The sequence below is a fragment of the Poecilia reticulata genome, linkage group LG15 (genome assembly GCF_000633615.1).
Source record: "Poecilia reticulata strain Guanapo linkage group LG15, Guppy_female_1.0+MT, whole genome shotgun sequence".
Taxonomy (NCBI): domain Eukaryota; kingdom Metazoa; phylum Chordata; class Actinopteri; order Cyprinodontiformes; family Poeciliidae; genus Poecilia; species Poecilia reticulata.
This window is the reverse complement of record NC_024345.1, coordinates 13,184,654-13,198,462: the sequence shown is the minus strand read 5'-3', so window position 1 is coordinate 13,198,462 and position 13,809 is coordinate 13,184,654. Positions and strand designations below refer to the sequence as shown.

General features: G+C 43.3%; 1 protein-coding gene across 4 annotated transcripts in view; it reads left to right on the top strand.

Moving 5' to 3' along the window:
* LOC103476771 (EBF transcription factor 3) overlaps positions 1 to 13,809 on the top strand; it is an 86,973-nt gene that overhangs the window by 24,755 nt on the left and 48,409 nt on the right. The window lies entirely within an intron of this gene.

The window sequence follows — 13,809 nt, the reverse complement described above, 5'->3', positions numbered from 1 at the left end:
CATTGCAGTGTTAATGTAGTGACACGACGCTGTCACTCAGAGCGCGCCCGTCAAGTGCCGGCCCTCCGAATCGACTCCCCCTGATTGGTGGTCAACTTGTTCTCTTGAAGGGAGATTGACAGACGGAAAATTGCACTCTCAGATTTCACCCTTCATTCGCCGCAGTTGTTCTTCCACTCGTCAACCCCTCCGCCAGTGCCTGAGACAGACAGAGGCTTTATCCATTAGCCGCTGGTGCTGGCGGGTGGGTGGGCAGATTGAGGCTGGGATGGAGGAGGAGATGGGGGGGTGGTAGGAAGACAATCCTACATTTGAGCACTCTGAGGGAAAATCAATCATGTCATCATAAGTGAGAAGTATGGATGAATTTCATCAGCTGGTTCCTTTCCTGTTCGCGCCACTGGATTTCTGACTGGCCTGTCCCTCCTGATTGGCTTTCCCAATGACCCTTAAATCCAAGAATGGGCGAAGATTTTGAAAACACTTTAATAGGAGAAGTCAGACAGCACTTTCAGGGTTACAATTTCCCACTTTGCCTGCTGCTACACTGCGGGAAACCTCAAGTGGTTTCTCTTGACAAAGTGGTAATAGATTTACCATATGATTCTGTGCCAAACCAGCATTAGGTGGTTTTGTAAGAAAATGTTTCTCAACTATTTTTCCGTCTGCAGTAGATATGATGAAGTGTTATAAAGGGCAGCCTCAGTCTGCCACTGAAAATTTATTTTATAATTTCCGCGCACCCCCCCATCATCATCTCACAAGGTCACAGATGAGCACTAAAAGCATCGCAGGTATAGGGTGTGAAGCAATCAGAAATGGACGAAAATGAAGACATGGGAATCACAGATGAGAAATGGACAGCCGTTTACAGCCTTGTTGTTGATGTGAGTGAGGAGGGACGGGGGCCTGAAAGCGAAAAGGAAGGAGCGAGAAGGAGAAAGGGAAAAGGAAAGAGTTAAAGTGGTGATAAATTTAATGGAAAAATCAAATACAAACCAAATTCATTCCTCTAAACTTGATGCTCCGGTCGTTCTTTTCTTAGCCCGTGCTAAGCCTTAGAATAAACTGTCACTCCCTATCGATTGCATCTGAATTGTTACCGAGATTTCTCAAAAGTAGTCTTGACACACACCCCCCGAATGGTAATCTTGGGAGATGAGAACATCCAGACCGAACATCTAACACCCCTGGCTTAAAATAAAAAGAGGCTTTTCTTTTTCTCTGCCTTTTTTCGAATCCAAACTAATATACGTTGGTGAATTACAAATTCGGTGATAAATATGTGCTCGAGAAAGACGGGAGGTTTTATTATCTTTCACGGTAACATGCCCTAAAAAAATACTCACGGCTTTTGTCACATAACAGCTAGAAACCTCAATATATTTTTATTGGCTAGACCGATCCAAAAGAATGCACATTTCTTAAGTGTAAAGGAAATTCTAAATATTCCAAAAAATAAAAATCTTGAAAGTGTGGCTTTTGTTGTTTTTATGAAGCCCCGTCTACAGTTCCTCAAAAATGAAATTCTACCTGTGTCTAGTTTAATCACAGCATAAATCCAGTTCTGTGAATGAATCAGAGGCTTGTTAGAACAAACAGCATCACTAAGACTTGTCAGAAATAAAGTTATGGAGAAGTTTAAAGCAAGGCTAGGTTATAATCAAAGCTTTGAATATATCATGAAATATGACGCAATTGACTTGATGCCACCTGTCAATCAATCTAGTGGGTTTGTCAGAAGCTGACCAATAAGCGGCCGCGATTTTTCCCAAAGTAAACGCCCCTTGCCTGGAGGAACTGAACCGCCTACATAGTGTCAAGGTTTATCATTATGAATGAAAGCTGTTACAAGGCAAAAAGCAGCCGACAGGCATATGGTGACCTTGGAAGAACTGCAGAGATCCAATCCTCAGGTGGGATAATTTGTTGACAGGAAAAGTATCAGTTGTGCACTCCTCAGATGTGGATTTTACGAAAGAGTGGAAAAGAGAAAAAAAAAATATGAAAGTTTGCTCTGCTGTACGCTGCTTTTTATGTGGGGACACAGCAAACACATGACACAAAGTCGCTGTGGTTTGATGAAGAAAAAATATTCTCAGCCTACCTGCGAAATGCTGTAAGTGGCAGAAAACCAACACCTTGAGCACACAGTTTCAATTACGAAACAAGATGGTGGCTGCAGTAGGTATGGGAATGCTTCTCGGGATGCTGGTGGATGGTGCTGGACGAAACCTTTTAGCACTGCATAAGACTTCAAGGAACAAAGTATATTCATATTTTAGGATGGTCCATTCAAAGTCCAGCCCTCCATCAACTTTCTGGATTGTGTTCAGAGACATTCTCTATCCAATTTGTCTGAGCTTGAGTAATTTTGAAAATGAAAACTGGCAAAAAAAAAAAAAAATCTCCGTCTCTAGATATGCAAAGCTGATAGAGACGTACGCCAAAGGACTTGTGACTGTATTTGTTGCACAAAAATTTTTTTACTTAGTATTGACTCAGAGGGTCTGAATGCACACCAGCTTCTCGGATTTGTAGGACTAATTTTCTCTCCACTTTTTCATGATAGCGCCTCTTTGCATTGGTTTGTCATAAAAAGTCTTAATAAATTATATACAAGTCTGTGGTTGTGACAGGACAAAATGGACAACACATTTCAAGAGGTACGAATACTTTTGCACAGTAGCTGCAAATACAAGGGACTCCTAATGTTTTGTCATGGGGGAATGTTTAGAAGCAGCAGCTGAGCATGAAATGTTTGCACACAATTTGCCTAATATTTGTGTCGGAAGTGACATGATCAGAAAATCAATTCACTTCACATGTAATTTCCAAACAAGCGGCTAAACGACTGCCGCTGACAGCCGCCGTTGGAATTCATGTATCATGGTATGGCTCATTATATTCTGATGGTGTATTAATTATGGCTATAGATAGAGAGCTAAGCTATGAGCGGTAGCCTTGCCGCTGTGTGCCAGGGGGAGCTCGCCTGAGGAGGAAAAGCTCCGCTTGTATCCACTCATCCCTCAGCTGACAGGCCTGCTCCGGGAGAAAAGGATTTCTCCGGATTGAGTGCCATTTTCTCTTCTTTAACAAGGAAATTAGTGTGTAAAGGAGATCTGTCAGGATAAAGTGCAGCTTGACTGCTGCCGCCCTCCCCTCCTCTCCTCTTTCTTTTCCCGCTCTCTTTTCCCTCTTTCCCCAATCCTGTAACCTGCTCTTCACCTCTCTCTCTTTCTCTCGCCTTCCCCTCACACTCGATCCGTTTCTTTCCTTCCCTTCTCTTTCTTCTCCTTCTCCTCCTCTCAATGGCTCCCTCAGGGGATCTTCCTTGAGCATTAGCAGAACACATCCAATGTCCCAGCTACATGATTTCATGATATGATTTGTACCGGGGATTTGCAATAATCCGCAAATAAAGTTGAAAGTCAATGACTCTCAATAAGAGAAGCAGACAAGCACAACCAAACCTTTTAAGATTTTCTTTATCTTTAATGGCATGAAAAATGAATTTGTTTTGCATTAGATCACAACTATTTAGGAACAGGCTTGAGTGCCTTGTTTTGTCTTAGGCTTTTATGATCATGATTAATTCCTGCACAGGAATTTCAGTGATATACATAATGCATCACACTCTCATTTAAATGTTCAGCTCCTCTGCAGCAGCAGAGCTTGGTAGCTCATTACACATTACCCACGTGTGCCTGGGAGTTGGAGTATGCCAGATTCTCACTTGTAGTCAAAGATTCAGTATGTGCAGCTTTACTTGGATGTCATGTTAAGCCCAGGTGTCATCTCCATTTCACCGGCTTCATTCGCCTAATGCTGGTGCTTTTATTTTTGTCGAACTTTTCCTTTTCCCCCCAACTCGAGCGGATGGACAGCAACGATACCCGCTGGCACATTTTAATAAGTCTGCTTCAAAGGTGTCGGACGAGGAAGAGAAAAATCAAAACATCCTGGGTTAATTTGAAATGTACTCTGCATCTGTGATGGGAAATGGCCTCACAGGTAAGTATGGGGAGACAATTAGGGAATATCCGTTAGTGCAGGGAGCTGCATACTAAAAAAAAAAAAAAAAAAAAAAAACGCAAATCACTATTCCCCCTCCCCATGCGGCCCCCGCTGCGCTGAGAACTGCAGCTGAGGTCCGATTTCACCCGTCAATCATGGCCTCCTCGCTGTGGGGTGTGTGTCCTGGTGAGAGAGCCTACCCCCAAGTCATTAGCACACACAGTCAAACTGTACTGAGAACTGCCCCGCGCCGCTCTCCTCAGCACCGCGGTTTAAATATCCCCAGCCTGTGACAGGATCAGTTTAGCGATCTGTAGGATTGATCTCCTCTTTAAAGTTTTGCCTGAGGCGACTCTAATTGGGAACGAGGCTGCCTCCCACTCCCCTCACTCCCTTAACTGTCAGTCTTGGCTTTGTTTACTGAGGACATGCCCAAACCTATTTACTCAATAATGAGGAGACGTGGTGGGGATGCTGCTGATCACATCCAGGCCCCCAGCGGGATTCATACCTGCTGGGAAGGGCGGGAACATCGGTTTTGGACTGTTCGAGTCGGTAAAACTTGGCCAGTACGCCATCATTGTAACGTGGACTGATGAACCTTTTTTTTTTATTTTTTGCTCCTGGTTTCCTCGTCTGGCTCTCGCACCTTGATTTGCAGATCACTTCTCTGCCTCCGGGTGTTTATTGTTTTTCTCAGTCATGTGGTGCGTTTATCTAAAATAGAACCATCTTTGAAGAGACTGCACATACAGTGCCTTTCAAACGGATTCATGACCTTTCTTTCCAGCTTACTGTGTGACAACCACAAAATTTGGTACATTTCATTGATGTGATGCAATTATTTCATAATCACAAGGTGAAATAAAAATGGCCTGACAGATTTTTACAAATAGAAAAAAAAAAGTGTGGTGTGCATAAGTATTTAGCCCCATTTTACTCTGGTACCACTGAAATATTTCCTACAAACCACCTGCCTTCTGGCAGCACCTAAGCATTAGAGTGACATCATGGTGTTTTAGCAGCTTGTTACTGAAATATACTCTGGGCAAAACAGTTTTGTTGCATGGTTTCCAATAAATATTGTGTGATTGGTCAGGAATGTAAAGCGGTCATGGTTACAACTGTGACTGTGCTCTTTTTCTTGTGACATATGAAATGTCCTGGTCAGCAAGAACTCTGTTCTTGTTATTTTTCTCTCCTCGAGTAAAACAACTTTTTTTTCTGTTCTTGCACAGTATGTATAGGTGCTTTAGAGAAGCAGGTAGCTCTGGAGGAGCTGCAGAGCTTAGGTGGGGAATTTGTCAACAGGACAACTATCTGGCCTTTCCCACACAATATTTTCCCCTTAGTAGGGAATCTAGTGTGAGTTATTAATGTGACAGCCTAGGAAGAAAAGCTGATAACCTGAGCCTGTCTAGGACAGAGGTTCATCTTTTAGCATTCTAATGACCCTAAACATACACATAGAGCTCAAGCAGACTGATTTCGATCAAAGCATGTTGATGTGACAGAATGGCCTAGTCAAAGTCCAGACCTAAATCTAATTAGATACATGTGGGATTTGATGGGGGGTTAATATAACTGCAATGCTACACTTAATTTTTTGCCACTTCTGAATAATGCTTTACTTCTGTCTGGTCTGTACATTGAAGTTTGTTATTTGACAAAGTACTGTACATACTGCACAGTTTTTTTAAACACTTTAAGTAGCACAGCTTTGTACTTCTATAGTGATGTTTGATGTCATATTTGCAGAATAAAAGCCCACTCCAGACATGTGAGGCACCACCAGCGCTTTGCTGTGGATTAGACTATTCATGATTCAAGTGTTTTGGCCTGCCAGCTAATTTCCTCATCTCTTTTAGCCGATCCCTCAATGCTCTCATTTAGGTTGTTTTCATTTTGCACCGAACGACAAAGCCTTTGGTGTGGCCGGGCCATAGAATCCATTGATGCCCATTGGGATTATGAATGATGAAGTGGAGAAGCTGCTGCTATCAGAGGGACACAACACTGCTCTTAATAGAAAAGCATTTAGAGAGGCAGCAGGGAGGAGGTGGTGGTGCAGGGGGCTTTCTGACACTCCACTGATAAGAGGCAGCCCTTCAGAGGTGGTAGTGTGTACAATGAAACACGCTGATGGGGATACAATGACACACATGTTGCGTCTGACAGCCGCGTGATTTAGATGTGCAGTTGGGAAGAGAGAGAGAGCGAGAGAGGGAGAAAAAAAAAAAAAGCTGGACCACACAACAGAGAGCTCTGTGATGTGACGTTCTTGACGTGGAAATCTGCATTTGCATGTTGCTGCTTATTGGTTTGATTTGAGGAAAAAACGAGTTGTCGTTACTCATATCAAGGCCTTTCACAGAATGAAGAGGGAAAAGAGGAAGGACGAGAGAGGAGTTAGTAGGGTAGTGGCACGGGAGTGAAAGAGAGATACGCAGAAAGGAAGGGCTGTCAGTTTGAGGAATGAGCCTGATAAGAAAAGGGGACTCGGCAGATGGGAGGAAGAAACCGGCAGCGCACTTCTCAATTAAACATGTAAATACCAAAAGCAGGCGGCAATCGAGAAGAGGGAGTTGGGTAAACACAGCACCGTGCTGTGATTACAAGCTCAGAACGCTGCCACCTTTACCACTAGTTTTAGTTTTTGGAATTCCCAGGAATTGTTTAATCAATCCCAACTTTTGCTCTGCCATATATACAGGAGGTTCACCCCAAAATACGGGTTTCATAGAAAAGTTAAATAATTTTAATAATTTAATTAAAAAAAAGACTCAGAAACTAACATTCACTAATTGAAGTGTTCATTTCTTTTCATTTTGATATACCTTAAACTTTAAAGTATGTCCGTTTCGTTATGGTGTAAACACAGCTAGTGGCTCTGCTGAGGTGCATTGTTGATTCTTGTGTTCTTCATGTTTCTCTGACAGTTATCCATTAATTCTTTACTAGTTTTTTTACTGGATGAACCATGAAGCTCTGACATTTCCTAAGAGACGACTGCTTGGTCTTTGAATTTGTGTGGACCAAGATTAGCAAATGACACAAATTCTCAAACTATCACTGACTATGGAAACTTAACACCAACGCAAGTCCCCCGTCTACATGTTATAAATCTCCCTCAAACAAGCTGTTCTTCACCATCCTATATAACATTGGAATAATACTGCTGTGTGTGCAACTTTTCCTTCCACTCAACTTTCCATTAATATGCTTGGATGCAGCACTGTGTGAACTACCAGCTTATCTCGCAATGACCTTTTGTGGCTTACCCTCCTTGTGGACAGTGTCAGTGTCTGTCTGCTGGACTATGGTCACGTCAGCAGTCTCTCACATCATTGTGTCATTGTGTAGACCACAACATAATATTTAGTTTTAAAAAATAATCATTTTTTTATTGGCTTTGTGTAATTTAAAATTTTTCTAGGAAACTTTTGTTTTTGCTTTTATTATCTGTAAGCCATAATCATCAAGATCAAACATAAAAGCTTAAAGTATATCATTGTACATAATGAATCTATATGCGAGTCTCATATGTATATATTTACTTGTTTTAATCACCTCCTGTGGGTGAATTGAGTCATGCAGAGTCATTCTTTGGAAAACTGCACGCCCACCAGGAAATCTTGATAAAGACCTAATTAATGCTATTTATCCATTCACTTTGCCCTTTTGTTGTAATTTCTCTATTCTAATATCTTTTCTAATATTCTTTGTCTATCACTTCTACATATTTGCCCCCTCCTCTGTATGCACCCCGCTGTGAACTACAGGGAGTATCTTAAATACTTCTGTAGGCAGTGTCCCTGACATTAATAACAATGAGCTTGGCATAAGCACAGTGCGTTCTCAGGGTAGACTCACAGTTTGACATTCAGCCCAGATGCTATCGCGAAGCCTCGCCGTTTAAGACCGCAGAGAAGACAGACATCTGTCACTTGTTACCTTTGAAGTGAATAAAAGAGGGATGCAGAAAAACACAGTGGACAAAAGGCCATTCTGACCACAGACCTTCAGTGTTTACAAACGGAAAGAGAGAGTGACAGGAGAAACTGGAGATGAATGGATCGCCGCTGTTGATCTCGCCTCCTCATTCCATGTGCTAAGTTATTCTGCGGCTGCTGCCCCAGTGGGGGGTGTAGGGAAACAGGAAGTTGAGAGAGGGAGGCAGAGGCAGAAAGAAATGCCTCAAGGAGTCTAAAGGTGCCGAGCACTGCAGCCTGCATGGGAAAGAAAAAAGTCCCTAACAACTTACTGTACACTTCTCTAACCGGAGGTATCAAACATTACAAATGTGAACACCATACAGCTTTTAATGAGGGGATGATGCTATACTAAAGCAATATTTGCAATAGTGTTGTTGAAATAACCGCTCTTGTTGCGTTAGCTGCTATTTGTACACAGTGCAGATTAAGACTTGAAGTGTAAAGAAAGGCATTTTCATACAATTATTAGAACAATGGCCACATTCATTTATCTTCTGTCATGTCTCCTTAGACCTGTTTCTATTTCAGGTTGCACGTCAAGTGAGAGCAGCTATATCTGGCTGGCAATTAAGTCGGTCCTGCCTCCCCTTGATGCTTGATTAGTCCGATTGATGGAGGAGGCCATATGTGGCGGTGTCAAAACTTGGCAGCCAGTCTCCATCCTCTCAAATGAGAGGCAGGCAATAAAGAGGCAGGCTGCCCAGAATGGGTGCATGTATGCAAGGCCGGCAGCACTGCGATTTTAGGCCCTGCTGATGCGATGTGTGGCGTTTTTTCTCTGGGGGCCTTCACGCCGCTGACCGCTTCCGCCAAGTTCTCGTCAGGCCAGAGGTGGCCACCGGCTAGGCGTGTCACTGTACCAAGCCCTCTGGGGGGGCCCAGGCTTCGGGCTAGGCGTAGAGAGGGAGGGAGGATTGGGGGAAGTTGGGTGCGTTCGTGTTGTTGGTGGGGGGGCGTGGGCCGATACCATAAGGGGGAGGGTTGGGAGGTTTAGAAAGCTGAGAGATATGGCCCCCATCCCAATCTCGCTCGGAGACAACAAAAAGGGAATGCTTGAGAAGGGGAAGCAGCGGGAGGAGAGCACAAAGACAAAGGCGCGGGCAAGGTCAGTCTAGCTAATGGGCCTGAGCCGTAGGCTGCCTGGGGCTAGGCACACTTCTGTTCTCTCTCACACACTGGGCCTTCAAAGACCCTTCAGTCCACCCCTCTCCTTCTCTCCTCTCTCCCTCCATTCTCTTCCACTCCTCTTTTGCTCGCTTCCCCACTTCCATTGGTGACACTTCCTCCCTTCAAAAGATCCTGCACAGGTGCTTTCACCGACACGCTTTTCCACGAAAGGCATCTCCTGAAATCCCGACTCGTTGCAAGTATCAACAACCGTGAATTAATAAATGGCAGAAATAATTCAGCGACGTGTTCAGCGGGCAAAGAATTCTCCAAGTTTACACAAGTGCCATCATTAGCTTCAAGGTGGGTCTGAGGAAGTGCTAAGAGGAGCTGTTGGGAAAGAGGAGGAGGTGGAGCGGCGTTGTCAGGTTGGCTGGCTGGCGTTGCTTGGCTCCACTCGAGGGCTCCTTTAATGTGCAGCGGAGTAGAATAAGTGAGTGGCTGTGGGCACCAGCTGAGCTCACTCTCGTCTTCGCCTGGTAGCTGAGGGGTGAGCCGCCGCCACCTGACACTGGGCACACGGCTCAGGGCTCCTCTTGGCAACGTGGCACGGCACACATGTCCCCTCATTTGGATGGAGATTCAGACACAACACACAAAAGCTTTACCCCCCCCTCTCCCCGCCCGCCCCTCTCAGCCCCTCACTCACTCAGTCTCTCGTTTCGTCTCCCTGCCTTTTTTTTCTTGCTCGCCTTCCTTTAGTTTTTGACAGCATCATAATAATCTGGGTATCTTCTTGATCATGCCCCATGTTTTTTTTTTCAGCTTCCCTTCCTCATCTTCTCAGAGACGAGTTTGAAATTGCCTGCGTCAGGACTTTGCTAATTAAAGTCATACTTTCAAAAATGCCATAATAACTGTTAATTAGCTTGATGCTATTTTCAGCATAATTTGCTAATTAGTGGAAAACCTGTACAGCGTTTCTCTCTAATTACAGTATGGCTCTGCACGGCGCATCTGTGCCTTGACTCCAAATGATACCATTACAAAGTCCCGTATTACGCATTCTCTCAAAACAGTTAATTGCCTCCACAGATAGTGAGATACTTCAGTCAGCTGATTTTTATGGTAATAAATGGACAGGCACAGACTCAAACCACCCTGGTTCATATTTATGAAATATGAAGAAGGAAAACAACCTCCTTATGAGATGCATGGAGTTAGTTTGGAATATAATCTAGTTGGTTCTGTGATGATTTTGTGTGCTCATGCGTTGAGTTGCTGGGATTTTTCTTTAATGAAGTTGGTTTTATTCTTTGTTGCGACCTCTTGTCAAGTAAACCATAATGCTGCAATTAAAGGGAGAGTTCAAATTTATTTGAAGTGATGTTCTGTGTTACTATGAGCAACAGTTCCTTTACGTGGTAGAAAGAAGTCACGTTACCAAGGGTTTGCAACAAAGTGAAGAGATCGCCAGAGGTAAAAGGCTAACAGCAGATTTGAGGTAATTATAGACTTCAGCTGAAAATGTTAATATCTGTGTGAAGTAATGTTGCATTTGACAGAAGTATGTCACTTTTTTCTTACCCAAACAACTTCTATGCTGCTATACTAAAGCTACGCTGCTGGAGGCCTTAAGCTGCATCAATAATCAACTAATCAGCTGATAGCAAGTCCACTTGACTTGGAAACACACAGAGATGAACCATATTCGATGCCACTGCATCCTGATGCAAATCCAGATGTTTACTTCACTCTTAAGAGCGGACTGACGAGTCGCTGTTGATCAGGTGGATTAATACGGCTAGCAGCTTTAAGGACTTTATCATTGTAAGCTTGTTGAAATTTCTGAGCTGGCGAACATCTGCATTACCACCTTGAGGTTATGTTGGCGTCCTCTAACTCTGCCAAGAGTGGAACACATTTTTGTGTTTCTGTGAAATGCTGTCATTTCTGAATTTGGCGGTGAAGACGGTATGGACTTGTGCTTTTCCAGGTCTTACATATTTTCTTGAAAGTTATGTTGGCATTCTGTAGGTTAACAAATTGGATGGATCGACACAGTCGGCAGCCTTGCCTAGCATAACTTAAGCTTCATAACAGAAAAACTTGTTGAATGACTAATACATGATTGTATACCACAGACCTAATCATTTTTCAGTTTGATTTGTTATAAATCTCTAACATTAGCTAAAGCAGTAGAGGATCTCTTCACTTCTCTACAATCCCACTGTGACATCTTTCAACTACACGTAAGGGAACTGTTACTCATAAGAGCTTCACAGAACATTTCTTTCTAAAACATCTGAACTTTCCCTTTAAAGCAGAAGCGAATCATACCGTTATACGAAGAAAGGCAGAGCTGTGATGGAGTCCTGCTTCAGAGAGGGGGGTTAGCGTGTAAATACAAGCTGGAACATTATGCGACCATGCCACTACTTATTACTGAGGATGTAACTACCTTGTCGCACCGCCGTTTATTTTCATGTGGTCTAGAATTACGGACATGACCACAGGTTGACCCCCTGACACACATGTGTACGAGACGCAAATTACGACTCATTAAGCGCGTTGAGGAGTGTGATTGGCATGACCTTTGAACCCAGAGACGTCAGCTGTGCCCATCCTCCGCTCTGCCCCGCTTTTTGACAGCCACCAGTCTGACAGGGGTAGCATCGGCGTCGGCTAATTAATGCGCCACTTCAGAGACCCTTTCATTTATGGCTTCTGAAAGGCATTATTAAATTAATTAAACCACCAAGAGTTAGTCATTATGAAATCAGGAGGTTTACATGGATGACAGCGTTTATGAATTAAACATCCCCAAAGTTCCTCGCAGGAGATACCCCGAGCTGCATGCGGGTACCTAGCGCGACAGATGTTTGCCCCCCCTCCACCCACCCCTCCTTCCTCGAGCTAACCTGTATTGCAAGCGATTTAGGTCTCATTTGGGGGTTTGAAAACTAAAGGCAGGGAGAGAAAGAGGTTCAGGATAGCTAATGAGCAGAGAAAGAGAGGGGAAAAGGAGGTCACTAGCTCTGTTCATCTGTAGACAGTACAGATGGTTCTGTTTTATACAATGCAACAATAGCACACATCAATTTGTTGATTGCTAATAGATAGCTGCTCTCAGAAGAATTGCAGTCTGGGATTAGCTGTCTGCGGGTTCGAGCCGAGAACTCCACATTCATAGCCTGCAAACATTTAGAGCAGCTCTGTGCTGTTTTTAACTCATCATGTGATATGAAAACTACAAATGGTTCACGAGATAAATCCCATAAACTCGGGCTTAGCTGGAGAGCAGAGGGCAGAGATGAGTGGCTCGCTCAGGAGCCTCGACGATAGACTTCTTTTCATCTGCGGACTGAGATTCGCAGATTATCTCAAGAGGCTCTCTATCTCTGTCCTCGTCTCTATTTCTCTTCCTCTGTTACACCCTCCCGCTTTCTTTCCCCCCCCCTCCACCTCCCGAATCAGGAAGTTTGCCAGCTACTGTCTTTGTTTACAATGCCAAGGGAAAATGTCAGAGCCGTTGAGAAAAATATCCTTAGAATCTCTCTCTTTTTTTCATCTTCTTAATCTAACAGTTTACTGAACTTGATAAGTGTCCTATCAACATGCTAATCAAATTACTTCGGAACCAAAATTGACAGTTTTCATTAATTATACAAGATTATTCTAATTGCAATTCAAATTTATTCATTCTGAACAGAAGGTATTCAGTAATATTTTACAAAATTTGCATATTAAATGGAGGGAGTTGTGCATTATGCATGGTAATGTATGCACAGTTTCTTATTTTTAACTTCACGGCCATATGTGGTGTCGTTGTAGGAGCAGGTGAAAAGTCTAAGTGTGTTTAATTTGCTTGACAAACATTCGGCTGGAGCTTGTCAAGGGGAGTATTGTGCATGCCAATCTTTATTCCCTCTTTATTGATTACCCCCAAACCCTAAACATCTGGAGGTAAATGGCACTGAGAGAGATGAACTGAATCATGGGATTAGTACCCTCAATGACTGAATCACTATCAATTACTTCAATAGCATAATTCAAGTGTACCGCATAAAAAGCAGCAGCACCTCTGTCTGAGCGTGGGATTAATATTGCAATTTAACGTAACAATGGAGGCGCGGGAATGATATGGATGGCGTCCAACTTTTTTTTTTTTTCTTTTTTTTTTTTTTACACTGATGTCAGGGAGCTAATGCTGTTATCTAAATATGAAAGTATTTAATTCCTAATTTGAGCTTTGTTTGTGGAATGAAAAGACTCCACGCATTAGGCACATGTTTTAAAAGGTAATGGATTCTGTGAGTAAAACAACCTTATTTATTCACCGAGACGCAAAACCCCCAATTTGCTCTTTGTTTTTATTTCCTAAAGCGGGCAGTGAAGTGCAAACAGCTTACTGGGAAGCTGTTTACTACTGTATATGACAAAAGGAGTGTGTGCGTCTGCATGCGCGCGAGCGTGTGTGTGTGTGTGTGTTTATAGGAAAGGGGGCTGGCTCTTGCAGCTCCACAGGCAAGGTCTTGTGCTGTAATGTAAGCGTAATAATTATCAAACAGCATCGGGGGCTCTGGGTACGGGCTTTAACAGGGGGAGAGCATGTTTGATATGTAGAATCAGCCCATAGTGCATCCATAGAGGGTGACTAAATCGCACGGTTCATGGATCACATTAGTAT